This window comes from Geotrypetes seraphini, chromosome 15, assembly GCF_902459505.1.
Source record: "Geotrypetes seraphini chromosome 15, aGeoSer1.1, whole genome shotgun sequence".
Classification (NCBI taxonomy): domain Eukaryota; kingdom Metazoa; phylum Chordata; class Amphibia; order Gymnophiona; family Dermophiidae; genus Geotrypetes; species Geotrypetes seraphini.
The window spans coordinates 24,725,727-24,752,272 of record NC_047098.1 but is presented as its reverse complement, the minus strand read 5'-3'; the positions used below and the strand labels follow the sequence as shown (position 1 = coordinate 24,752,272).

At 42.1% G+C, this 26,546-nt stretch overlaps 1 protein-coding gene and 1 pseudogene across 5 annotated transcripts in view; both read left to right on the top strand.

The window, feature by feature from the left end:
• Window positions 1–26,546, top strand: part of RERE (arginine-glutamic acid dipeptide repeats) — a 468,133-nt gene that overhangs the window by 8,186 nt on the left and 433,401 nt on the right. For 3 of the 5 annotated variants that reach the window (XM_033922386.1, XM_033922385.1, XM_033922381.1), the window contains exon 2: window positions 9,242–9,320. The exons of 1 other annotated variant lie outside the window; for it this stretch is intronic. The gene's annotated coding sequence lies outside the window, so the exon portion shown is untranslated. Of the gene's footprint in view, window positions 1–9,241; window positions 9,321–9,412; window positions 9,544–26,546 lie in introns of all 5 variants that reach the window. One more of the 5 variants, XM_033922382.1, reaches the window with a different exon arrangement.
• Window positions 339–1,688, top strand: LOC117349205 (annotated as a pseudogene).

Sequence of the window (26,546 nt, the reverse complement as noted above, 5' to 3'; positions counted from 1 at the left end):
AACAGTGTTTCTCAACTAGATCTTGGAGTACCCCCTTGCCAGTCAGTTTTTCAGGATAACCACAATGAATATGCATGAAAGAAATTTGCATATAATGGAGGCAGTGTGCGCAGATCAAGTTTACGCATATTCATTGGTGGATATCCTGAAAATCTGACTGGCAAGGGGGTTCTCCAGGACTGACTTGAGAAACCTGGTTCTGGTTCTGGTTCTCAAACCTGTCTTGGGAGGGACCCCAGCCTGTGGGATTTTGAGGATATCCTTAGTGAATATGCATGAGACAGATTTGCTAATATTTGCTTCGCCAATACCACTGCGTCGCCTCCTCCTGCACGGACATGAGCTGCAACCGCGCTAGCACTGTCTTTTCCCCTGAAGGGCACCTCTTTCAAGTGGAATACGTGCAGGAGGCCGTGAAAAAGGGATCTACGGCAGTTGGTGTACAAGGAAAAGAAATTGTTTTTCTTGGGGTCAAAAAGAAATCAGTAGCTAAGCTCCAGGATGAGAGAACAGTCCGCAAGATCTGTGCCCTTGATGAAAATGTTTGCATGGCTTTTGCAGGCCTTATAGCTGATGCCATGATAGTTATAAACAGAGCCTGTGTGGAGTGCCAGAGTCACAGACTTACAGTGGAAGACCCTGTCACAGTGGAATATCACACGTTACATTGCCAGCCTTAAGTAGTGCTATACCCAGAGTAATGGACGTAGACCCTTTGGTATATCTGCCCTAATTGTAAGGTTTGACTTTGATGGAACTCCCAGGCTGTACCAGACGGACCCCTACGGCACATACCATGCATGGAGGCTAATGCTATTGGTAGAGTAGCTAAATTGGTGCAAGAATTCCTGGAGAAAAACTACACCGATGAAGCAATTGAAACAGATGATCTGACTATTAAACTTGTGATCGAGGCCCTTGAAGTTGTACAGTCAGATGGGAAGAACATAGAGCTAGCAGTTATGAGGAGAGATCAGCCACTCAAGATCCTAAACGTGGAAGAAATTGAAAAGTATGTTTCAGAAATTGAGAAAGAAAAGGAAGAAGCAAAAGAAGACAGCATGACAGTTTTAGTACATTGCAGAATGATTATTCTATAATAAACCAATCTTTTTATGAAAAACCTTGTTACTTTTAACAATTGTTATAGGTTTTTTTCCCAACTTTAAAAGTTTTTATTGAAAACATTTTTTCAGAACAATTCCAACAAAAAATTTAAACATCTAAATCAAGAGAGAGGATACAAACTTAACAAATAACAAAATGCCCCTGTATTGCCAGCAAAGCTAGTATATAGGAATCCTGTCTCCATACCAGCCCCCTCCCCATCAACCAATCATACACATGCAGCCAATATGGCTGAAAATAATAATTAAAAAATAAAATAAAAATAACAATAAAGAGAAAAGAAGAAATGAACCCGCTATTCACGGGGAACTCGAACAGGAGATCTTAATAACCCAATAAAGAGTGTTCTTATTCATGATGTATCCTAACATTCTAACAGATAGTAAGACGAACAATAAGAAGAACCCAAATCCACCAAAGAGAAATCGGAACAAAACTTATTGCGTCAACCCTGGGCCACCCCCAGGAAATTATAAAGTAGCCAAAAACTGACATAATTCTCACTTTTGCCCTTCAAATCATGACCAATCTTATCAAAGATTATCACCAATGGCTTGATACCAGCAAGTAAGGGTTCAACCCTTCCTGCTGGTAGACCCCCCACCCCCGACGATTGTGGCGGGAGGGTGCCCAACCCCTCCTGCCCACAGAACCCCATGATCGCTGGTAGGAAGGTGCTCAACCCTTCCCTCCAGTAGTCCCCGCCCCCTAAGATCGCCAGCAGGAGTAGCAAGCCCCTCTTGCCGGACCCCCCTCTCCAGCTTACCTGCAAGTTGGCCGGACAGGTCCTTGCACCGTCTGGCCAGCAATCCGACCTCCGTCCAAATGAGGTGAGCTCGCCCCTGCCCAATCCACAGGATCCTAGGGCCGGATTGGCCCAGGTGCCTAAGCCCCCTCCTCCCTAACATGGGCATAGGCCCGATTCTGAATAGGATGCCCGGGACTGGTGTCCTATACAGAATCTGGGCCTGAGTGCATCTGTTCTCACCTTAGTGGAGAGGGGGGAGAGTTTTTTTTTTGGATTTAGTTTGCTTTTTCAGTTCTGGTTTAAGATACAGATACATTAGGTCCTCAGATGGCTTAGAATCTAAGCTTTAATCTGAAGCAATTGAGGGTTAAAAGTTGCCCAAGGTCACAAGGATCAGCACCTGTTTCTTAGCCCTTGCTCTAACCATTAGGATACTTTTTTTTCACTGTTTTTCAGGGGCTTGTGTCAGGAAGCTAGAGAGGCCCTACAGCTTTTGAGAGATACTTTGTGTAATGTAAGGTCTTTCTCTAGTGGCCCACCATAATGCTTACACTGCTTTTTGAAAGGAGCTCAAGTTGGTTTTCAGAGCTGTAGGAAAGCCTAGTGTCACAATTGCTTATCTGCAGACCTAGGCAGACTCAATGTTCTCACTATAGGAAAAGGAATAGATATGTTGCTAATAAATTAGAATTAATGTAATATTTCAGAAGCTGACACAAGTGAAAATTTGGTCTAAAGGAATTATGCCTTCAGGACAAAAAAAAAAAAAGTTGAACTGAGTACTCCAGCAGTATATGTATGTGTAGTGGATATCTGTCTAAAAGGGTCATGTCATAAAGTGTCCATCTTTTTTTTAGTTTCAAAATTTTTATTGAGAAAATGGAAGCAATACAAAAATCCCAAAATTACAGCATCAACACAATAAAATCCCTACCCCTCCCCTCAACATCTCCCAGCACAAACTGTTCTACAGGAACTCTTCAGTACAATGCGAAATAACACAAAGAAAAAGGGGAAACTTCACCCATCCCAACCCCCCTACCCAAAATGCCAAAAATAACATTACAAAGGATAAGTGTATGTATATCACAGGTCAAAACAAAACTCAAGAGAGCACTAAAAGAGCCGAGCCAATCCTTCAAACCCTTCTTGCAAAATTAAGGAGAGGGTTGCCTCCATCGTACATAAGGGTCCTAGATTTTAGAATAAGAAACCAACGTATTATGATGTATGGCCGTCAGTTTAGACATCAGATGTAAATAGTCTAAATGGGAATATACTGTTGACAAAGCAGGGATATTGGGAGAACGCCAGCATTGTGCTAATGCCAAGTGAGCTGCTGTAAATACATAGGCTGCGAATTTCTGCTCATGAAGAGTAAAACCAAGGACACCAACATTAAGCAAACAGCAGTCCATTAAAATACAACAATGTTTCTGTAATATAGTAACTAATACACAACCCACCTGCTGCCACTATAAATGCACAGTTCGACATGTCTACCATATATATATGAAATCCCCCTTCTGTTCACAGCCGCGCCAGCAATCCATACCCTCTGGGAAAATAAAAAATAACCGGGCGGGGGTATAATACCATCTATAATACATTTTATAGCCATTTTCTATAAAATTAATAGTTAATTTAAACAATTTGCGATAAAATGCATCCCTACTCGGCAAACTACGCCCCACATGCATACCTTTATCCCAGGCCAATTTATAGGGATCAATAGGGGATTCTCGTTTCAATAAAGCCTGATACAAACGTGAAACTCCCCCCCCTTCCAACCCCAGCCCGTATAGCTAATTCAAGCCAAGTATCACTTAACGAAAGCTCCCAAAAAGCCCATTTATAGAGATGAGTCCGTAAGTGTGTATATAAAAAAGAGTCTCTAGCCACCAAGCCATATTCCTCCTGGTACGGAGGCCAAGTGTCCATCTTTTTGTGTTGTTCAGAAGTGAAAGAGCTGCAGTAGGTCTGGCTTCCTATATTCATCTGAGGTTATGCTCTTTAGTATTCAAGAGACACATTATTGCTCACATACTATGTAGTTTCTAGTTATGAAAAGAATGAAAATGATGCTATTAGATCAGAACCTATAATTTGCCAAGTGTATTTCTCTTGCTTAGAAAAGACATTGATTGGCTGGGTGGCATTAGATGAGCTACTATTCTGCCTCCTGTGACGAGCATTGTCATAAATCTCAAGCACATTCTCATAAAGCACATTTCTTTTTTAAGGATGAATGGCTTGTGTGAGACATGGCCAGCATTGTGTAAATGATAAAAATTTAGTTTTTTCACTAGTTAGTGAATGCAGAGCTTTTCTTATCATACACGATGTCAGGATTAGAGCAATCTATCTGTGACAGTGGTCTCAAACTTGTGGCCCGGGGGCCATATGCAGCCTGCCAGGTACTATTTTGAGGCCCTCGGTATGTTTATCATAATCACAAAAGTAAAATAAAAGTTTCTTGATCATATGTCTCTTTAGCTATAAATTACAATCCCAAGTCCTCTAAATTTTCTTCACACTTCTACCTCTAACCCTCTGTTGTAGTTCCTTCCTATTTCTCCTACTGTAAACCGCGTCGAGCTCTACGAACGTGGAGATGATGCGGTATACAAACCTAAGGATTAGATTAGATTAGATTATTATTAAGACTTAGCCGAAAGGAAAGATTTAGAGTTTTACCTCATGCAAAATTGTCATTTCTTTAAGAAGACATTAACTATTTTTTTCTGAGGCCCTCCAAGTACTTACAAATCCAAAATGTGGCCCTGCAAAGGGCTTGAGTTTGAGACCACTGATCTGTGATGACAGTTGCAGTGCACCAGGGACATCCTAGTGAGAGGTTAGAGTAGAGATAGCAAGATTGCTACAGTAACCCCCTCCTCCCCCCAAAAAAAATGTCAGTTGAGTTTTCAAGATGTCCGCAATGAATAGGAATGGAATAAGTGTGAAAATATTAATAATAATAATAACTTCTTCTATACCGCCACAGTTGAGAAGACTTCTAGGCGGTTCACATCGAAGAAGGCTGGACAATCAGTAAATTACAGAATGCAAGAAGAGGGGGTACAACTTATTACATGAGAAAGAGATAATAGGACAACATATTACACCGAGGTTGAACAGAGGGAACATATAACTTAATAAGTGGTGAGGTTTCAGTTTAGGAGATGGAATTTGTCAAATAGTGCGGTTTTAATTGCTTTCTGGAATGTGCAGTAGGTCAGCCTGATTCTGTTAATATAATTTCCCAGCCAGGACTGCTGTTTGCTTGCTTGGTACATGAAGGACCTGTCCAAGAAGGATTTGTATTTGCAGCCTGTGATCTATGGGTATGTAAATATGTTACGGTTTCTGGTTGGTTGTGAGAGGTTGTGTAATGTGAAATGTGGTAGTAGGTAAGAAGGCGCTAATCCCCAGGCCTGCTTGAAACAAATACAGGCAAATATGAATAGTATTCGTGCCTCCACTGGCAACCAGTGCAGTCTTCTGTAGTAAGGGCTATTGTCTCAATGTATGCAAATTTTATCCAGGATATTCTGAAAACCTATGGTTGTAAGATCACAAGGACAGGTTTGGAAACTATTATTCCAGTGCAATAGGTGAGACATTCTAGACAAGTGGTTTGTGTCCTAATGGCTGCATGTCATATGCAGAAGGAATCCACTCTGGATTTTTTTTGTGACTTCTGCTCTACTTCACTGTGCTTCTGGCTCTACCTTCAGTTTTTCCCTTCTGCATGCATGCTTGTTCTGTCCCTTCTTTTTATTATATTGTTCGGTGTGGTGTGGGGTGTTTTTTTTTGTTTTTTTTTTTTTTACTCGATTTCTTGTGCTTGCAGCAGTTCTTCAATTCTACCTGTGTGGAAAACGCATAGACTGTGTGGCAAACAGAGACTTTAAGCTGCTGCTGACAGGCCAATCCCAGTGGGTACTTGTCAGCCAGCCTGCATATGCTTCTGAGAAGCTTGGGGCCGTCCCTGCTTTCTCTACTTCTGCCAAATGAAGGTTCAAGCGCAGGCTGTTAGACATACCTAGGAAACTCTGTGGTGTCTTTCAGGATGCTGGCTACGTTTCTTGCCTCTGCCCGTTTTTGAGCAAGTCTGTCTGTCTGTAAGGGTGGAGATGCAGTCAGGCGTGGAGTCTGACTGGCAGCCTGAAGATTAGTGTCGAGAAAGCTTTCCCAGCATGAGGCAGTGATTCTTTGATTTCAACTACTGTAAGATAGCTGAGGCAGGCTGTTGCACATTCCCAGCACAGGTCACAGTGAGTAAAGGGTATCCTTGGATTCCAACTACTGGAGTTGCTGTTGAAGCTTACTCCAGCATATCCAAACCATCTTCTTGGTGGGATTCAGACCATGAAAGTTTGTCCATTCAGATTCTAGTTAGAGATCCTCTGTGTTCATATCACACTTTTTTGAATTCCATCACGTTTTCCTTTCCACCCTTTGGAATGCATTCCAGGCATCCACCCCCCTCTCCATGAAAAAGAACTTCTTAACTTTACTCCTAAGTCTACCACCCCTCAACCTCAAATTATGTCCTCTAGTTTTACCAATTTCCTTTCTCTGGAAAATATTTGATTCTATGTTAATATCTTTCAAATATTTAAACGTCTGTATCATATCTTCCCTGTCCCTAGAGTATACATAATTCAGCTCTTCCAGTCTCTCCTTGTATGTCTTTTGGTTCAAACCCCTTACCATTTTTGTCACCTTTCTCTGGACCACTTCAAGTTGTCTTATCCTTCGCTTTATACAGCCTCCAAAACTGAACACAATACTCCACATGGGGCTTTACCAATGACCTGTAGAGAGGCATCAACACCTGCTTTCTTCTGCTGGTTATGCCTCTCTATATAGCCTGGCATCCTTCTGGCTACAGCCACCACCTTGTCACACTGCTTCGTCGCCTTCAGATCCTCAGACACTATCATCCCAAAGTCCCTCGCCCCATCCGTACATATCAGCCTCTTGCCTCCCAGCACATCCATCCCCTTTGGATTTCTACTCCCCAAATGCATCACTCTGCACTTCTTTGCATTGAATTTTAGTTGCCAGATGTTAGACCAGTCTTCCAACTTTTGCAGATCTTTTTTCATGTTTCTACTTCTTCTGGGGTGTCCATTCTGTTACAAATCTTAGTATCTGCAAAAATCAAACCTTTCCTTCTAACCCTTCAGCAATATCACTCACAAACATATTGAACAGAATTATTGGCCCCAGCACCAATCCTTGAGGCACTCCACTACTCACCTTTCCTTTCTCTGGGCAAATTCCATTAACCACCACCCTCTGGTGTCTGTCCATCAACCAGTTTCTAATCCAGTTCACCACTTTGGGTCCTAACTTCAACTGGTCAAGTTTGTTTAAGAGCCTCCTATGAGGAACTATGTCAAAGGCTTTGCTGAAATCAAAGTAAATTATATTTAACGCACTTCCTCAGTCTAGTTTCTTGGTTATCCAGTCAAAGAATTCTATCAGATTTGTTTGGCATGATTTACTTTTAGTAAAGCCATGTTGTCTTGGGTCTATTAACCCATTTGATTCTAGGAATTTCACTATCCCCTCCTTCAGCAGTGCTTCCATTATTTTTCCAATAACCAAAGTGAGGCTTACAGGCCTGTAGTTTATTGCTACATCCCTGAGACTTCTTTTGCAAAGAGGAACCACATCTGCTTTTCTCCAATCCCACAGAACTACTCCCGTCTCCAGGGATTTATTGAACAAATCTTTAATTGATCAGAGGGGGTGCTAAAGAGGAGGAAAGATGATGGAACAAGGAGAAGCAGAGAGAAAAGAGACCAGACTGGAGGAAAGTGGGAAAAATCCTGGACCCACAGAAGGAGAAAAAGAGCAATGTTGGATTATAGGAAGGGGTGCACGGTAGATAGATGCTGACCCTTGGGTGGGGTGTGTTTGTGGAAGAAACTGGGAATTAAGAGAAACAGTGACACATAATAAGTGATATGGCTCAGGACAGATAAGACACAGGGAATGATGGTGGATACAGAAAGAGAAGAAATGTCAAATAGATTGAATGTGGCTGGGACTTGGGGTGGGGAACAGATGAGACCTCATTTAAAATATTGTGTACAATTCTGGAGATTGCACCTTCAAAGAGATATAAACAGGATGGAGTTGGTCCAGAGGAAGGCTACTTTGGAGGAAAGACAGGAGATGGGAGATATGATAAGAGATGTTTAAATACTTAAGTAACATAAATGTAAGTTTCTTTCAATTGAGAGGATGCTCTGGAATGAGGAGATATAAAATGAAGGTAAAAGGGGATAGATTCAAAAGTAAACTCAGAAAATACTTCTTCACGGAAAGGGTGGTGAATGCTTGGTATGGCCTCCTGGTAGAGGTAGTGGAGACAGAGTGTATATAAATTCAAGACAGCTTGGGACAAGTACGTTGGATCTCTAAGGAAGAGGAGGGGATAGTGGATGGCATGGTTGGGCAGACTAGATAGGCCAGTGATCTTTATCTTCCTTCATTTTTCTATGTTTCTGTGTTTTTCTACGATGGAACTTTGTGATTGAGTAGGAGAGTGGTGGGAGACAGAGCAGGGAATTTTAGATGGGTGAGAGGAAATTTCATGGGGGTTGTGGGGATGAATGGGGAGTATGTTGATTGGGGAGAATGAGTGAGGGGATGAAATGTGGAGAAAGGTTGTGACATCATGTGAATGGTCTGGAAGGCTAGAGAGGATGAGAGGCATTGAAAATAGAAGGGGTACCAAGGAGGGGGTATGAAAAAGAGGATGAGTCTTTTGAAGGGTTTGCTTGAGGGTTGGAATGGGGTTAAGAAGGTGGTGAAAGAGGCAGTAGCAGATGGGGGTATAAGTTAAGAAAGGGAGGAGTGACTTGGAGATGAGGAAGGAAGAAGAGACAGGAGTGGGGCTGGGCTGAGAGGCTGAGTACAAGGATTGAAATGGGAGTGGATGAAAGATGGGAGGGGGTTAGGAGACTGTGGAAGGAGAGATGCAGCAGAGGCAAAGCAGGTGCTGGAGAGGGGTAGAAGACTGGTGAAATGGAGGAGACTAAAGAAAGTGTGAAAGAGAATGAGGGAAAATAAAATGGGTGGCTATAAATGCAGAGAAAAATGAGGGGGGAAATAAGATCAGTGCAAGATAGATATAGAGAAGGAAGGAATGAGGATGAGGGAAAAGAAATGAAAAGGTAAACCTGAAAAGTAATATTTTTAAAAGTTTTAAAGGTGCATAATTTATTTATTGTAAATTGCATTGATATTTTTAAGGATCTGTTTTAGTCTCTTATCTTTTTGTAATCCACTCTAGACCTTTGGTAAGATGTGGAAAATAAGTACACTGTATTGTAATTTAAGGGAGAAGACTGACGCAAGGAAAGTAGAAGAGAGACTGGGACCAGACCAGTTAGAAAAATAAGAAGATGCCAACAAAAAGGTTGAAAATATAAATTATTTAATGTTTTTTTTAAAGGATTGGGATGTGTCTGCTTTGGTTAGTGTACATTTTTCTATTCTTGTGTGTTGCAGATAACAGAAGAACTTGCATTTCTGTTTCTCTTTTATCAGTCTTTCACTGCTTATTGAGTCTGGTCTGTTTGGGTTGGAATCTCCATTTCAGTTGTCTGCATGTTTTTTTGTGGTCCTCTATTTTGTATCAGGTGAGGGTTTGTCCATGCTTTACATGTATAACTGAGATAAAGGATTCTGCTTACATGTACATTGTGTGAATTTGTAACACTACAGCTTGTTTATTTGCTGTCATTTCCTGTTTGTTTCCAGTAGTAGGTATATTGGTGTTCTAGGGCCTAAGTGTAATAGTTATAGCACTATTTTCATAGATATGTTAGGATTGTTATAGTTTGGTAAGATTTTGGTAAGGGAATGTTGTTTTACAAATTGTCTGGCCCTGTTTGAAAGCAGGCCCTTGACATCCTAAATAAAAATGCTCAAAAGACTAGTGGCCTCCACGCTGTTTAGGGCAGAGCTAACCAAACTTTTTCAGGCTATAATTCTGACATGCCTATGATCCCAAATACAATGTGCATGATTTAGTTTGGGAAGCTTCGCTGTAAGGTAACTACAAAAACAAAAAAAAAAAACCCTCTGACAGTGAAAGGAAAATGTGCTGTTCCTAAATATTTTTTGTCTGGTGTGCTGTAAAGAAGGATAACTCCTTTGTTGGTGAATATTTATTTATTTTAAAATACATATGTGGCTGCCTCTTGGGCAAACCTAGTCAAGATGGAGGTGCAGAATTTATATTCCACACAGAAAAATGTAATGAATGACACTATCAATTATAATGGCAGTTTTACCAAGTAGCTAATTCTAGCTGGAGGGGGAGAGTTTCTTTATGCATAAAAGGCCTGGTATCTTATATTACTAATGTAAAAATGAGGTTTGAGGAGAGGTATGTGATGTGGTATGATGTGCAAAACTGTTGCTTTGACTTGCCACCAAAATATTTGTCTAGAGATGCCACTGACTATGTCAAATATTACATGAACTATTTTGGCATGTCAAAGATTTGACTAAGAACAAGTCTTTTGTTTTTATAGGTATCAACAATGAATCTTTATTTATTGAATGAATCAATAATTCACAATACAATAAGAATGAGAATGAAATAAGGGAGCTAAAGCTTACATACAGAAAACTGAGTAAAGCCTATGCCCCCCAAACTTTAACCCCTCCCCCAAAAAACAACAACTTTAAACTCAAAACATTAGATATGAAGAAAAACACATAATCATCAATTATATAGATCCAGACTCTTGGAGAAGTATCCAAAGCCCCCCTCCATATTTCCCATAGCAAACCTACAGAGAGCAATCCTTCCAATGGGAGTATGTACGCCGTATCCTGTAGTAAGCTCCCATCACATTCTTCTCATGGCACTTAACATAATCATTAAAAAAAAAAGTTGTATAGTTTCAATAGCAGACTTTCTCTTGAGGTTACGTCTTCATTTTCCCAATTTCCAAATTTGCACTGCCATAACCACTAATGAGACAAAGCACTGAATCTCAGAATAATGCGCCGGCAGGCTTTCATTTAATAACGGTAGTCTAATATTCATTGGTACTGTGATATGCAGAATATCGTGTAATTGATGTTGCCATACATGAGCAAATGTCCCCAGCTATCCACATGCCCTCCAGCACAAACCTGTACCTGACTTAAATGGCGTTTTATACAAGCTGGAGTGTAATACCATTGGTAGAGAATTTTGTAACCGTGCTCAATCATGTTAGCTGAAATAGAGATTCTCAACAAGTTACAATAAATCTGTTCCCAATGAGATTTAGGCAAATATTACCTTGACTAAGTCTCCCACTTTTTCTCATACACATGGTCTACTGGAGTGCACAGCAAAAGAGACTTATAAAAATGTGAAATGAGAACCCATTGGCTTCCCATAGATCATCGAATTTCCTATAAAATAATGTTACTGACATATAAGACTATAATTTCCGGCCAACCTGATTTCATCAACAGGTTATTAATTCCCCACACCCTCCATCGTACATTATGTTAATCTAATCAAAACCTGCTATCCATTCCCTCTTTAAGACACATTAACACTATGCGCACTAATATCTTCTCTGTTACAGCCTCTACCATCTGGAACTCAACACTAAATTATATAAGAGAAATTTCATCACTTGATAAATTTAAAAGTAACTTGAAAGTCTTTCTTTTTAAAGATGCATTTGGAGTATAACAGTCCTTTTAAGGACGGCAATGGAAACTTGTTCCTTGCATTTTTCAATCATTTTAACCTATTTTACAAAGTACCAGACTATTTATTTTTTTGTTCCCCTCCCTTTTGTTTTGATCCTTCTCCCTCTCTTTCTCATTATACAAATGTATTTCCACCCTTCTCCATTTTGTATCGGTATGTTAATGTTTGTCTGTGCGTTTGATTGTTTGTAATATTAATTATAATTTGTTTTTAACTCATGCCCTTTTTATTTTTTGTTTTTATATTATGTAAAACTGCTTTGAGGCGGTATATCAAATTTTTAAATAAACCTGAAATTGAAAAGGTTTTAATAGGGGGAAATCCTCTGTTGCCCAATAAGGTAAAACTTTCCATGACACACAAAATAAGTTGGCAATAGTAGCAAAAATCAGAAGTGCTCAATCCATACTCCTCCTGGAGAGCTGAGAATGGTATCAAAACCCGCAGGCCCTGCCCAGCCCACCAACGAAAAATGGCAGCCAGTTTCCCTGGGAAAAAACCTGGAGCACACTGTATGGGAGTATTCCTAAAATAAAGATGGTAGGGGAAAAATTTCTTCTGCATCTCCACTCAGACCCCAAGTGTGCAGGCCACACCTGGTGGGGGCCCCCACACCTTGGGAGCGTGAAATATTTCTAACCTTCAGTTGTAGCTAGTTCATTTTTTGCTAGCAGACAAGCAATCCTTTCCATACTATCTCATTAGTTTTGTTGCAAAGACTCCTGGGGGGTATAATTTGCATATGCTTTTGTGCAGTCACTAAGAACATAAGAATTGCCACTGTTGGGCCAGACCAGTGGTTCATTGCGCCCAGCAGTCTGCTCCTGCTGACTGCTTCATCCCAACCTGCAGTCTCTACATTTAACAGCTTGGTTCCTCTCAACATGATTGCCTCTTTCCAGTTTTCACAATCTGTACAGGATGTTCTCGAGGCTTCTCGGAAACTGTCCACCAGGCAGTGTTACACTCAAAAGTGGACTAGATTTTCTTCTTGGTGTGCTACGCATCGCAAGGAGCTGCAATCTGCCTCCTTGTCTTCAGTTCTGGATTATCTGCTACACTTGTCTAGGGCTGGTCTCAAATCAACATCTATTCGAGTCCACCTCAGTGCCATTGCTGCTTTTCATCAGCTGATTGACGACAAACCTCTCTCTGGTCATCCTGTGGTTTCCCGGTTTATGAAGGGTCTTTTCAGTGTCTATCCTCCACTCAAACCTCCTCTAGTGGTTTGGGATCTCAGTGCTGTCCTTGCTCAGTTAATGAAACCTCCATTTGAGCCGATTGATAGGACTCATTTGAAGTATCTCACTTGGAAAGTAGTGTTCCTGATTGCCCTCATGTCTGCTCGCAGGGTCAGTGAGCTGCAAGATTTGGTTGCGGATCCACCTTTCACCGTTTTCCATCATGATAAGGTGGTCCTCCGTACCCATCCTAAATTCTTGCCTAAAGTGGTTTGGATTTCCACCTCAACCAATCTATTGTTCTTCCTGTGTTTTTTCCAAAGTCTCATTCTCATCCTGGAGAAGTGGCACATCATACTCTGGACTGTAAGCGTGCGTTAGCTTTCTATTTGCAACGCATTCAATCTCATTGGACTGCTCCTCAACTTTTCATATCTTTTGATCCAAATAGGTTGGGGTGTTCTGTTTCTAAGCAAACCATCTCCAACTAGTTGGCTGCTTGTATCTCTTTCTGCTATGTTCAGGCTGGTCTCACTCTGCAGGATCAAGTCACGGGGCATAGGGTCAGAGTGATGGTGGCGTCTGTAGCTTTCCTCAGATCAACTCCTATTGAGAAAATCTGCAAGACTGCCACTTAGTCCTTGGTTCATACATTCACCTCTCACTACTGTCTGGATACTTTTTCCATATGTGATGGCCATTTTGCCCAGTCCGATTTGCAAAATCTGTTCTCCTAAATTGCCAACTCTCCCACCTTCCCATTCTGGTTAGCTTGGAGGTCACCCACATGTAGAGAATATGCTGCCTGCTTGTCCTGGGATAATCTAAAGGAATCAATTCAATTTCTCAGTGGTGTAGCAGAATCGTAAAGTTATTATAGTTTACTGTCTATGGGATGTCAGATTGACCACACGAGCTTACTAGCTCAATGGGCCTTTCTATTCTTCATTCATCCCTATTTAACAGTTTTCATCTTTTTTTTCATCTAATAAATACTTTATAAATAGTTTAAATAATTTGAATAACTTAGCTTTTAGCAGTGTACTGTGTTATTTTCCAGCACTTCAATAATTCTCCCCTTTACCAACGCATTTCGCATCTCTTTATCAAGGCTGGGGATACTAAAATAGAAACAAACAGAAGGCCAAAATTAAGATTCAGGTTTACAAAATCATCTATCTAACAACCTAATATAGTCAAACCTCGGTTTGCGAGTAACCCGGTTTGCGAGTGTTTTGCAAGACGAGCTAAACATTCTCGCAAAACTTGTCTCGCAAACTGAGTGATTCGATTTGCGAGCACCCCCCCCCCCCGAGAACCGTCATCGTTCCCCCCTACGTGAATCGGCACCCTCAGCCCGAACAACTTGAAACTTACCCCTCGTCTGGCACCGGCACGCAGCCCACAGGACATGCCGGTGCCGCTTGAAGAACTTCCTGCCTCTGTCGGTCCTTGAGCATGCATCTGCGCATGCTCAAGGCCCGGCAGAGGCAGGAAGCTCTTCAAGCAGCACCGGCACGTCCTGTGGGCTGCGTGCCGGTGCCAGACGAGGGGTAAGTTTCAAGTTGTTCAGGCGGGGGTGCCGGTGCTTGGGGGGGGAGCAGTGCCGCTGGCTTCGGAGGGGTGGGAATGTATCAAGCGAATTTCCATTATTTCCTATGGGGAAACTCGCTTTGATATACAAGCATGCTTCTGGAATGAATTATGCTTGTAAACCAAGGTTCCACTGTACTTATATGTTACATACCTTAGTGTAACTACATCGTTGTCTGTTATGCTGTTGGCATCCCTAAGATGGCCATGGCGTCCCTGCAACCCTCTGAAATAAGACACACCTGACGTAATATCTGGAAATACCCGGAATCAGCTGATACAGCAGTCCATCTAAAGCAGGGATCTCAAAAGTCCCTCCTTGAGGCCCGCAATCCAGTTGGGTTTTTAGGATTTCCCCAATGAATATGCATTGAAAGCAGTGCATGCACATAGATCTCATGCATATTCATTGAGGAAATCCTGAAAACCCGACTGGATTGCGGCCCTCAAGGAGGGACTTTGAGATCCCTGATCTAAAGGATCCGCTCAAAACTAAATTTAGATAGTTGAATAAAAGTTTATAAAGGAACCTCCACACTGAGCCTACTTAATTAAAGAAGTTTAAATATAAACAGGTTAGTTACGGATAAAGTTGATCCGTAACTAACCTGTTCCTATTTAAACTTCTTTAATTAAGTAGGTTCAGTGTGGAGGTTCCTTTATAAACTTTTATTCAACTATCTAAATTTAGGTTTGAGCGGATCCTTTAGATGGACTGCTCTATCAGTCGATTCCGGGTATTTCCAGATATGATATCAAGGGTATCTTGTATTTTCAGAGGGTTCCAGGGATGCCGTGGCCATCTTAGGGATGCCGGCAGCATAACGGACAATGATGTAGTTACACTAAGATATGTAACATATAAGTATTAGGTTGTTAGATGATTTTGTAAACCTGAATCTTAATTCTGGCCTTCTGTTTGTTTCTATTTTAGTTCCCCCAGCCTTGATAAAGAGATGCGAAATGCGTTGGTGAAGGGGAGAATTATTAAAGTGCTGGAAAATATAACTAAAAAATGAAATAATACACGGTACACTAAGTTTTTCAAATAATTTAAATTATTTAAACTATAACGTATTTATTAGATGAAAAAAAGATGAAGACTTTGTTAAATAGGGATGAATGAAGAATAGAAAGGCCCGTTGAGCTAGTAAGCTCGTGTGGTCAATCTGACATCCCATAGACAGTAAACTATAATAACTTTATGATACTGCTACACCACTGAGAAATTGAATTGATTCCTTTGGTTTTACTACAATTTATTAAGTGATTGAAGAGGATGGCTCAACTGAATGTCCTGGGATAAAGCATAGTTACTTACCGTAACAGGTGCTATCCAGGGACAGCAGGCAAATATTCTTGCAACCCACCCACCTCCCTTGGTTGGCTTCTTTGCTAGCTATATGAACTGAGGCCATGCTGAGCAGATTTGCGCCCTGATTCAGGCGGGAAGGCACTCGTGCATGCATGGTGCAGCATTCGCAAATTTTGAAGATCTTCAAGCAAGTTTGCTTGCGAGGCTGTCTGCTACAGGGCTCCGTGGATGATGTCACCCACATGTAGAGAATATCTGCCTGCTTTCCCTGGATAATACCTGTTACGGTAAGTAACTGTGCTAAACTGTATGTACTTGTATTGCAAGACATTGTTTGTATATCAAGTTAAAATTTAATTAAATGTTTTGCTTGTCTTGTAAAACACTGGCAAACCAAGTTACTTGCAATCCAAGGTTTTACTGTATATGGATCAGTGTTAGACAAGTTTACCTCACAGCAATCAGAATCCAACTGCTGAAACTGCTAAGTGAATCTTAATCCTCTCATATATCCTGAAGTGGCTTCTTTTTTCCTTTTGGGCTATAGCCTTCAACTTGGGCCATTGGTCTTTGGAAATCTTGCTATAGCCATGTTATACAATGTATAATGGTATACATTTGATTAACAATTAAGCAAAAATTAAAAAAAATCCAGTCTGACTCAGTTGTCTGGTTTCTTTACTGGCATGTACTAGAAATCCCAGGTAAGCCATGATATGAGCTACAAGGAGAGGACACAACTCAGTAACAGGCTGAAGAAGGAGAATTAAAGCAGTAAACAGCCTTTCCTGTAGCATCACCTAGACAAGAACAAAATTAGACTTCAAGAGTGTACACTCAGGCCAGTATGAACACATTGTTATAATACTGTTTTCTGTAAAAGTCCTGAATGTCCTCCGTTTAAAAAGAAACTCATATGCCTGCTTTCAGCAGATGCAGAATCACCTGATTAGAAAGTCAAATGTAAATGTAATGAATCTTCTGGGAGCCTGAGCAAATGAACATGCACACTGCAGCTCTGCTATAATATTCCATCAGCATTATCAATGCTGCTGTATAAAATAAAATACTTAATGTTGTATACTGAAATGCAAACCACACATTTTCTTCCAAATAGATTAATCGATACTACAGTGGGCTGCTGTGTGCTAATTAAATATATTTTGATTAGCACGTAAATACAAGTGGAGAGTGGAAGAGAATTGTAAACAACTTGCTCTACTCTTTATCTTCCCTGGAAAAGACCAGATATTCTCCCTATCCGACCAGATATCTTTTTGTAATCCGCCTTGAACCGCAAGGTAATGGCGGATTAGAAATCCCTAATGTAATGTAAATGAGCAGCATTGCTTCCTGAGTAGGATGCAAGAATATTGTACAATCTCGCTATATTCCGGGACTAGTGGATTATTTTCTTGTGGTCACCAGATAGCTTGTAGGGAGCTTCAAACAAACAATGTTTTCAGCCCCTCCTCCCTTACCTCAGGACTGCCCCCCCAGGAATCCAGTTTTTTTTCCTATAAGCCAGACTGTTGGAGCTTGTGTTTTATTTTTATTTAAACTTGGTATTTTTGTTTGCGAATTCCACCCTTGTGCTGTAGATGTTCCTGACAGGGACAGCTCTGGCTGTGGGAGATTACTGACTTTGCGTAAAGTCTGTTTCCAGGGGGTTGGCTTCCTGTCAGTGCACCCTCTGGACAGCCTGCAGTTTGGTTTGGGGCTTAGGAACCATTCCCTTAGCAGCTGGCTCACCCCAGGTTCGTCTGCTAGTGGGCCTGAGCACACGCTGCATGGCTTTGTGGAGGTGCGCGCAGGATTGGAGCCAACTGTGTTCCTCTGCCAAGTTGCGTCCACATGGATATCTGGTGGCAAGGAAAGTCTCTGGTTATTGGTGGGGCAGTCAGAAAACCAGCAGTCCAATTTTCATGCTTGCAGAGGGATCGTTTCCTGTTAAGCTATTACAGCTTCCATTGCAGAACCTCATGGTACAGTGAGCATGAAGTTGACAGCCTGAATCGGTGACTTGTGTGTGTGTGTGTGTGTGTGGGGGGGGGGGGGGGGGGGTCTATAAAAGGTGGTTTCAGAAGGTTTGGAAGTGTGCCCTGGTCCCACCAACCCTAAAATCCAAAAATCTCTGTGTGTTAGGGGTCCCTGTGTTTTTGTCCCTGGGCTATTTTATTCTAAAAATAGCATCTGCGGTGGCCATTTTGGATTCTCCTTATTTGAAGTTATTCTTAGCTTCCAACAGCTTCATTTTTGCAATAAAACTGCTCATATGGACTCCCCAAGGCTAGATTCTGTGGATTTATGCTCTATTTGTGGTGGATGGCTATTGGTGAAGCTGCTGTGTTCCATGTGCGCTGTGGTACGGGAGGGGGGCAAAATTTCAGCGGCACAAGTGCGTTTGACCTCTGATGGGAGTCTTGCCTCTGTTTCTGGCCAGGGAAATCCAAAACCGTAGACCCTGAAGATGGCACTATTTCCCTTCCTGCCAAGCGCAGCTGCAATTTGTTGGCTAAGGCTCATAAGTTCTCCAAACATGCTAAGAAGGGTCTGTAGGATGCAGCTCCTATCCCGGATGACTGTTTTACCCCCAAACTTATTAACATGATGCATCAGGCACATTTGGCAAAGAAACTGATTCTAGCTGCTGCTCCGCAGGCGTTCTCATAAGCTGGAGGTCCCCCCCCATTTCCCAGGACATGGGGATTGTGCCTGGCTACCCTGTGGTGGCCAAGGCTAATGTGCAGGTAGGAGCTGGGGCCAACCAGGAAACTATGCCCTTACTCAGGTGGTGCTACCAACATGGGGAATGTTGCAGCCTTCGCAAATGATCAGGATCTGGGTGAGAATCCCACAGTGTGGATATTTTTTAAACCCGCTTATCTGGTTAATTGATTACTTAGTCCCTCCAGAATTTGAAGCTGGAGGTTGATCCGTCTTTCACCGTAGAATGCTCTCTTATGAGTAATGAGAGACTGCAAGTGGCGGTGGGTTTTCCTGATCATTCAGACATAGCCAAGATCTCCACTGACATTTGGGAGGTGCTTGAGGGCCCCTTAAAATGCGCCAGAACCATGGCTCTGCTCTGTCCAATGACAGATGCCTTTAACCATTGTTTTGCATTTCTGCGGTTTGATTTCCTGGTGGCACAAGTGACTAAATGCACTTTTCTCCCCAGTGATTGTGAAGTGGTGCTGAAGGATATTCAGGATCGCACAGTGGATTTTATCCTCAAGCGCCTCTTTGACTTGGCAGCTGCCAGGCTAAAGGCAGCAGCGCCCTCTTCTTTTGTGGCCTGAGCATGTCATTCTAAGCTCTGTTGTGATCCGGGATCTCATTTTCCTAATCTCAGGAGTGGACTACCTGGTGGATGCCCTGTATGATATGTTCAAAGTCTTTAGTACGCTTTCAGCTTTTTTCTTTCACCACAGAGGATATTGTGGATCCAACAGTGTTCCAGTGATTCGTTGTTGAAGGCAACCTTGAGTAGGTTGCCTTTTAGGGGGCAACTTCTGTTTGGCAAAGGTCTGGATTACCTTATGGCGAGTGCGCAGGACTGCAAGCCCAAGTCCTTGCCAGATAACAGGTCCTGACCCTCCAGGGTGTCGGGGAACTCTAGCTTTCATCACTTCAGATGTTCTCACCAGTACTTTGGGAGATCCTCTGCGTAGTGCCCTTCCCAGTCTACCAAGCAGAGTTTTTTGGTGGTTCCCAGTGCCAGCCATCAATGGAGAACTGTCTAGCATCTCCCTCCTAAGAAGCAATTCTGATGCCAAGTCCTCTTGCTACTCCTCTGTGGATCAGGGGTAGCTATTAGCCTTTCTGGCAGAATGGCAGGCCATCACCTTGGACCGTTGGGTCCTGGAGGTTCTTTGGGACTGCTAGAAGTTTGAGTTTCATTGCCCCTTAGAGGATTATTTTCTGGATGCCCCTGCAGGGAGATCAGGAAAAGTGGCCTGGGTGGAGGCCGCTGTTTGTTTGCTGCTGGATATTGCAGCCATAAAGCCCGTTCCAGAGCAAGACTTGGGTTCTGGCCCATACTCAATATACTTTATTGTGCCAAAGAGAGGCTCCAACGTCTAGAGACCAATCCTGGACTTCAAGGTGGTAAATGCGGCGCTGAGTGCCTCATTTCTGGATGGAGACTGTGTTTTTGGTGATAGCCTCTGTGGCTCCTGGGGAATTCTTGGCTTCCCTAGGACTGATGGAGGCATGTCTCCATATTCCCATCGTCCTAGAACACAGGAAGTACCTGAGATTCCATGTTCTGCAGCAACACTATTAGTTTGTGGAGCTGCCCTTCGGGTTGGCGACTGAGCCCAGGACCTTCACCAAGTTGATGGTCGTGGTGGCATCTCATCTGCGCATCCTAGGAGTTCTGGTGCACCCGTATCTGGATGACTGGCTGATCAGATCCCCGTCTGATTCTGAGGGGTGCCAGGCAGTTCACCAAGTCTTTCAGTTGCTTCAGTGCCTGGGCTGGGTGATCAATTTAAAAAAAAAAAAAAAAAAGTCACCTCGAGCTGACGCAGGACTTGGAATACTTGGGGGGTTCACTTCCACATGGGTCAGAACCAGGTGTTCTTGCTGCGATCATACCAGAAGAAGCTCTGCCAGCTTGTCATAGATTTTCTGAATTCTCTGCTCCCAATGGCATGGCAGAATCTCCAGGTCCTGGGGACCATAGTGGTAACGATCAATGTGGTCCCTTGGACCAGGGTACATTTGTGCTGATTTCGTGCTGATGTGCTGATTTCGTGCTGGAGTCTGCAAAGAGATCCTTTGCATGCCTCTCTACCCTGAATGATGGTGGCCTGGAGCAGTCTAGCTTGGTGGTTGAGCCCTCTTTCTCTGTCCAAGGGTCTCTCCCTTTGGATCATCGAATGGGTGATCTTAATGACATCTGCCAGTCTCAAGGGCTGGTGTGCTGTTTGCATGGACACTCTAGTTGAGAGCCGCTGGGTCCGTTCCGAGCAGAAGTAATCACCTGAAGTATCGGGCAATAGTCTAGCTCTCCTTTACTTCATGGGTCGCCTACTACATAAGGCTGTCCACGTCTTCTCGGACAATGCCACGGCGATAGTCTACATCAATCACCAGAGAGGCACCAAAAGTGGAGGCCCAGCTTTTCTTCAGGTGGGCAGAAAGACACCTCGTGGCGCTTTTAGCTGTGCACATGGTGGAGTGGACAATGTTCAGGCAGATTCTCAGTTGTCAGACTCTGGATCCTGGGGAGTGGTTTCTATCCCAAACACACATTCGACCTCATGGTATCAGCAGCCAACAAGAAAGCAGAGCAGTTTTTCAGCTGTCATGAGGCCGGCAGCAAGGGCCTGGATGATCTGGTTTAGCCCTGGCTGCTGGATGGTCTTCTGTATATCTTTCCTCTGTGGCCCACGATAGGCCATCTGTTGCGAAAAATAGCAGTCCACTGAGGTCGGGTGATTCTCATTGCGCCCGACTGGCTGAGGCACCCATGGAGCGATACAAGGGCATTATAACATTCTTATCTTTGTTCTCGATTCCTTTCCTGATAATCCTAACATTCTATTTGCTTTCTTAGCCACCGCTGTTTCCTGGGTGGTGACTCCTAATGTGGAACCCTGCATCACATAGCTGTAGTTTGGGTTCCTCTTTCCCAAATGCATCACTTTGCACTTGCTCACATTAAACAACATCTGCTATTTTAGTGTCCAATTTTGTATGATTCTCTTGCAATTTTTCACAACCCTCTTGGGATTAACAACTTTGAGTCATCAGCCAATTTAATTATCTCACTAGTTATTCCCATATCTAAATCATTGATAAATGTTAAAAAGGCAGGGGTCTCAGCAGACCCCCTAGGGAACCCCACTATTTATCCTTCTCCATTGAGAATATTGAACATTTAACCCTACTCAGTTTTATATCATTTAACCAGCTTTTAATCCATAATAGGACATTACCTACTTTCCCATTACTTTCTAACTTCCTTAGGAGTCTTTCATGAGGTACATGCTGGGGATCAAATACATAACTTATTTCATAACAAATCCCTGCAGATATTTCATGTGAACCCTCAAAATAGCCTTATCACTGAGCAAAACTGTTAAAATAAAAAAGGTGTCACACAAAATAGGAACAAGCTGCACTGCAAAATCTTTAAGGACAAGGATCTCTGTTAAAACAACACAATCCATACCTCCAAGATGACATTTCAGCGGTTCATAGACAACGGCGCGAAAGACAAAAGCGCGTGCTGACAATTGAGCGCAGTACGCGCTGCCGCGCCGCTCTAAATTACAGTTTTTAGGGGCTCTGACGGGGGGGTTTGTTGGGGAACCCCCCCAGTTTACTTAATAGACATCGCGCCGGCGTTATGGGGGGTTTAGGGGGTTGTAACCCTCCACATTTTACTGTAAACTGAACTTTTTCCTTAAAAACAGGGAAAAAGTGAAGTTTTCAGTAAAATGTGGGGGGTTACAACCCCCCACAATGCGGCGCGATGTCTATTAAGTACATGCCCCCCCGTCGGAGCACTAAAAACAGTAATTTAGAGCGGTGCGGCGGCGCACGCTGCGCTCAATTGTCTGGGCGTGCCTTTGTCCCGGCGCGCTTTTGACCTGACACCCATTTCAGCAGAAGACTTTATTTATTTACCAGTTTTCCAAGGCAAAGTAAGAAATTAGTCTACTAAATCAAAACCTTTGAAATCGATTGGATTACCAGTTAAACCTGAACTTTTTGTAAGTTTCACTATGAAGCTCACTTTAGCTGTTCAAAATTCTTGTGCCCCCACCTGTGGGCCCCATTACCATCTTCTTGTCCCCATGGATCTTCATTGTTTATCCCATGGTTTTATAAAAATTCCATTTAAAAATGAAGATGAAAAAAAATGTTTAAGAATAAAATCTTACAACTCCTACAAATTTTGGTTCAAGTTTTCTAGACCTATGTTTTCACCAAACTCAATGAAACAAAAAATATTTAAAAATGTTTTTAAAGATTTGTTTATGAAACAATTATCCTTCATTAAACATGCAAGCTGTACTTCTCCATGAGGTTAGTGTAAGTGATTCGGTTTCCTAGCTTGTCAAAACCTTATTCTCCTGGGAGTCTCCATGGGATGTTCAGAACACTAACGGCCTCTTATACAAAGCTGCGTGGCAACAGCCCTGAAGTGGCTAGCGCGGCTTTGGAAAAGAGGCCGTAAGCAAGCTGCGACTATTAAAATTGCTCTCTTATTACAAGAAATAAAGAGAAAACAGCAAATACAAATCATATGTTAATAACCACCAAATGCTATTTATAGAAGACAACACTTCTCCATCTGATTTAGAGTGCCAAGGACCAAAATTAGAGCATCTGCAACTCATAGCAAAATTTAATTATTCTAATGATTTTCACCAGTATTTCATTTTCTTTTTTTCTTGACACTAAGTGACACTAGACACACTTTTCCAGCCAAGGTGCTTTATGCCATCTTTTATTTAAAAAAATAATAAAATAAATTAAAAAAAATCAAATTTTCACGTTTTCCTTCACCTAGGAGTCTAGAAGGAAAGACCTGGTTAAATAGAAACATTAAATACACTACTACATACTTAGTCTGGCAACAGTCTGGACATTAGGATGTCCTGTACCTGTTCAATATCCAACCTCTAAAATTTATGAAGAACTAAAGGACATTCTGTATATATTGCCTTTTATTTTTACTTTCTGCTATGTGTGCATGTAACAACTACTGAGTGTGTTTTTACTCCATCAGAGAGCAAGGGGCAAAGTTTTCTTGTCTGACTTTTTGTTTTTAAACTTAAAAAAAATGTCTACAAATTATGGTTGCTAAAATCGCACTTTATACTAAAGTGACTAGCATGTACCTTGTATTGATGTTGATCTCGGATGTCTTGCCTAGCATGTGGTGCACATATTCTAGTGGCAGTGCTTCCTATTCAGGAAAAGGAATTGGGTGGGAAGGAACATTACCTGCTCCCACAGAAAACTGCTACTTTTAAATTCAAATAACATTGTCAGTTTGCTTCATTTTTAGCACTCCCACAGTATTCTTCAGGCCAGGCAGTCATTTTTTTTATATCATCTAGGCTACGTTTATTATTATATTCAAATATATTTTATTAGTTTTCAACCAGAAAGTCCAGAAACAAACAAGTCTAATAGGCAGAGTCAAATACTAATACAGAACTTCAATCTCACCCCCCCCCCCAAACCCTCCCCCCCTCAAGAGTCCAGTGCCACGATGAAGCTGAGGGTCCATTTTAAAGATTCAACAATCTACTGCAGGCATATGGTGTAAGATCCAGCCAGAAACACTCCCAGGTCTGACAAAATCTACGGCCCAGACTGCAGTCTAGGTCACCCACCAATCTCCGCTCCAGTGTTGCGTGTATTATCATCAAGGATCTCCATTGAGCATATGATGGGGGATCCCGGGATAGCCAGTTAGTGAGTATTGCTTTCTTTCCCAACAGAAGCACTCTGGTGACGAAGGCCGTCATCCCCTTAGGTTTAGGGGAGGCTATATTGTAGTAGCCAAAAATTGCTCTCGGCTGCGGGAGCCAGCGCCTCCCCCAAAGTAATGAAATGTAATGTCCTAAATGTCTCCAAAACTGTAGAATTTTGGGGCAGGTCCAAAGCATATGACCCAAAGAAGCATGAGCCCGATCACATTTTGGGCATGCATGAGATGCAGTAATCCCCATTCGGGCTGCTCGTTCTGGGGAAATATAGAGTCTCAAGACAATCTTCAATTGTAATTCCCAATGAGTAATATTAGGAGACACCTTCTGAATACGTTTCAGTACTCGCTGCAGCTGCTGTGCTGTTAAAGCGCATTGTAAATCCTCTGCCCACGCTGCAGCCAAAAGGTCCAAGTTGGTACCAGGTTGACAGTCCCGGATGCCCACAACATGGAAACGAAGTGGAATCCTTTGTTGAGCCGATAAACTGAAAAGTTCAGAAAGGTCATCCCTGTAGTCCTCAGTGAGGTGATCCGCCGGTAGAGATTGGACGTAATGTCTGAGCTGATAGTAAGCGAAAAGATCAGTGTCCAGTAAAGCAAATGTCTGACGCAATTCTGAGAAGGTGGCCAAACGTCCATCTTCCAGAAACAAGTGAAAGGTATTGTAATCCTTGTGTCCGCCATCGGCTACGTTTATTATTAAAGTTGGTGGTTTTTATTATGTAACCTTTTCTGCTCCTTAAGGTTTTCAGTTCAATTTGAATAGATCTAGATTTCAAAAGGATTTTCTTCATTTCATTTTCACTCCCAGTAATCCACTCCGTCATAAAAGTATAAATAATAAACTATAAAATGAGCATAAAAACATACATATCTTTTTTGTAAAAATAATAATAAACCTCTTCATAATGGGACAGTCAAGGACTAAAAACCTATATGAACGATAAGAATAACATGAATAGGGATAGAGGAGTAATAGACTCTGATCGATTTTTAGAGGGTTGTGTTTGTGAGGAGCTAGCTAAAGTAAAGGTAGACAAAAGCGATGGGGCCGGATGGTGTGCATCTGAAGGTGCTGAAGGAACTTAGGGAAGTTCTGGTAGCTCCGCTGACTGACCTTTTTCAATGAACCTCTAGAGTTGGGAGTGGTATGGGAGAAGGGCAAATGTGGCCCCTCTCCACATAAGTGGAAGTAAGGAAGAAGTAGATAATTACAGGCTGGTAAGTCTGACTTATGTGGTAAGCAAATGAATGGAAATGCTTTCAAAACAGAGAATGGTGAAGTTTCTGGAATCCTGTGGATTACAGGACCAGAGGCAACATGGATTCACTAGAGGTAGGTCTTGTCAGACAAATCTGATCAATTTCTTTGACTTGATGACCAGAGAATTGGATAGAGGATGTGCACTAGATATAGTGTATTTAGATTTTAGCAAAGCCTTTCACAGTGTTCCACAAAGACGTCTAATAAATAAACTGAGTGCTCTTGGGATGGGTCCCAAAGTGATGGGCTGGGTCAAGAACTGGTTGAGTGGAAGGCGACAGATCAATGGAGATCGTTCTGAGGAAAGGAATGTTACCAGTGGTATGGCTCAAGGTTCTGTTCTTGGGCCTGTTCTTTTTAACATTTTTATAAACTATATTGCTGAAGGGTTGTCGGGTAAGATTTGCCTCTTTGCAGATGATACCAAAATCTGCAAAAGAGTAGACACACCGGATGGTGTGAATAACATGAAGAAAGACCTGGTGAAGCTTGAGAATGGTCTAAAATTTGGCAGCTGAAATTTAATGTTAAGAAATGCAAGGTCATGGCATTAGAGCTGCAAAAATCCGAGGGAACAGTACAGTTTAGGGAGTGAAGAACTTATGTGCACGACAGAAGAGCAGGACTTAGGTGTGATTGTATGTGATGATCTTAAGATGGCCAAACAGGTTGAAAAGGTGACTGCGAAGGCTAGATAGATGCTAGGGTGCATTCTGAGAGGTATGGCCAGTAGGAAAAGGAGGTATTGATGCCCCTGTAAAAGACTGGTGAGACCTCATTTAGAATATTGAGTACAATTTTGGAGGCTGCACCTTCAAAAAGATATAAAAAGGATGAAGATGGTCCAAAGGAAAGCTACTAAAATGGTATGTGGTCTTCATCATAAGGCGTATGGGGATAGACTTAAAGATCTCAATCTGTATGTTTTGGAGGAAAGGCGGGAGAAGGGAGATATTATAGAGACGTTTTAAATACCTATGTAATGTAAATGCGCATGAGTCAAGTCTTTCATTTGAAAGGAAACTCTGCAATGAGAGGGCATAGGATGAAGTTAAGAGGTGATAGGCTCCAGAATAATCTTAAGAAAATACTTTTTTACAGA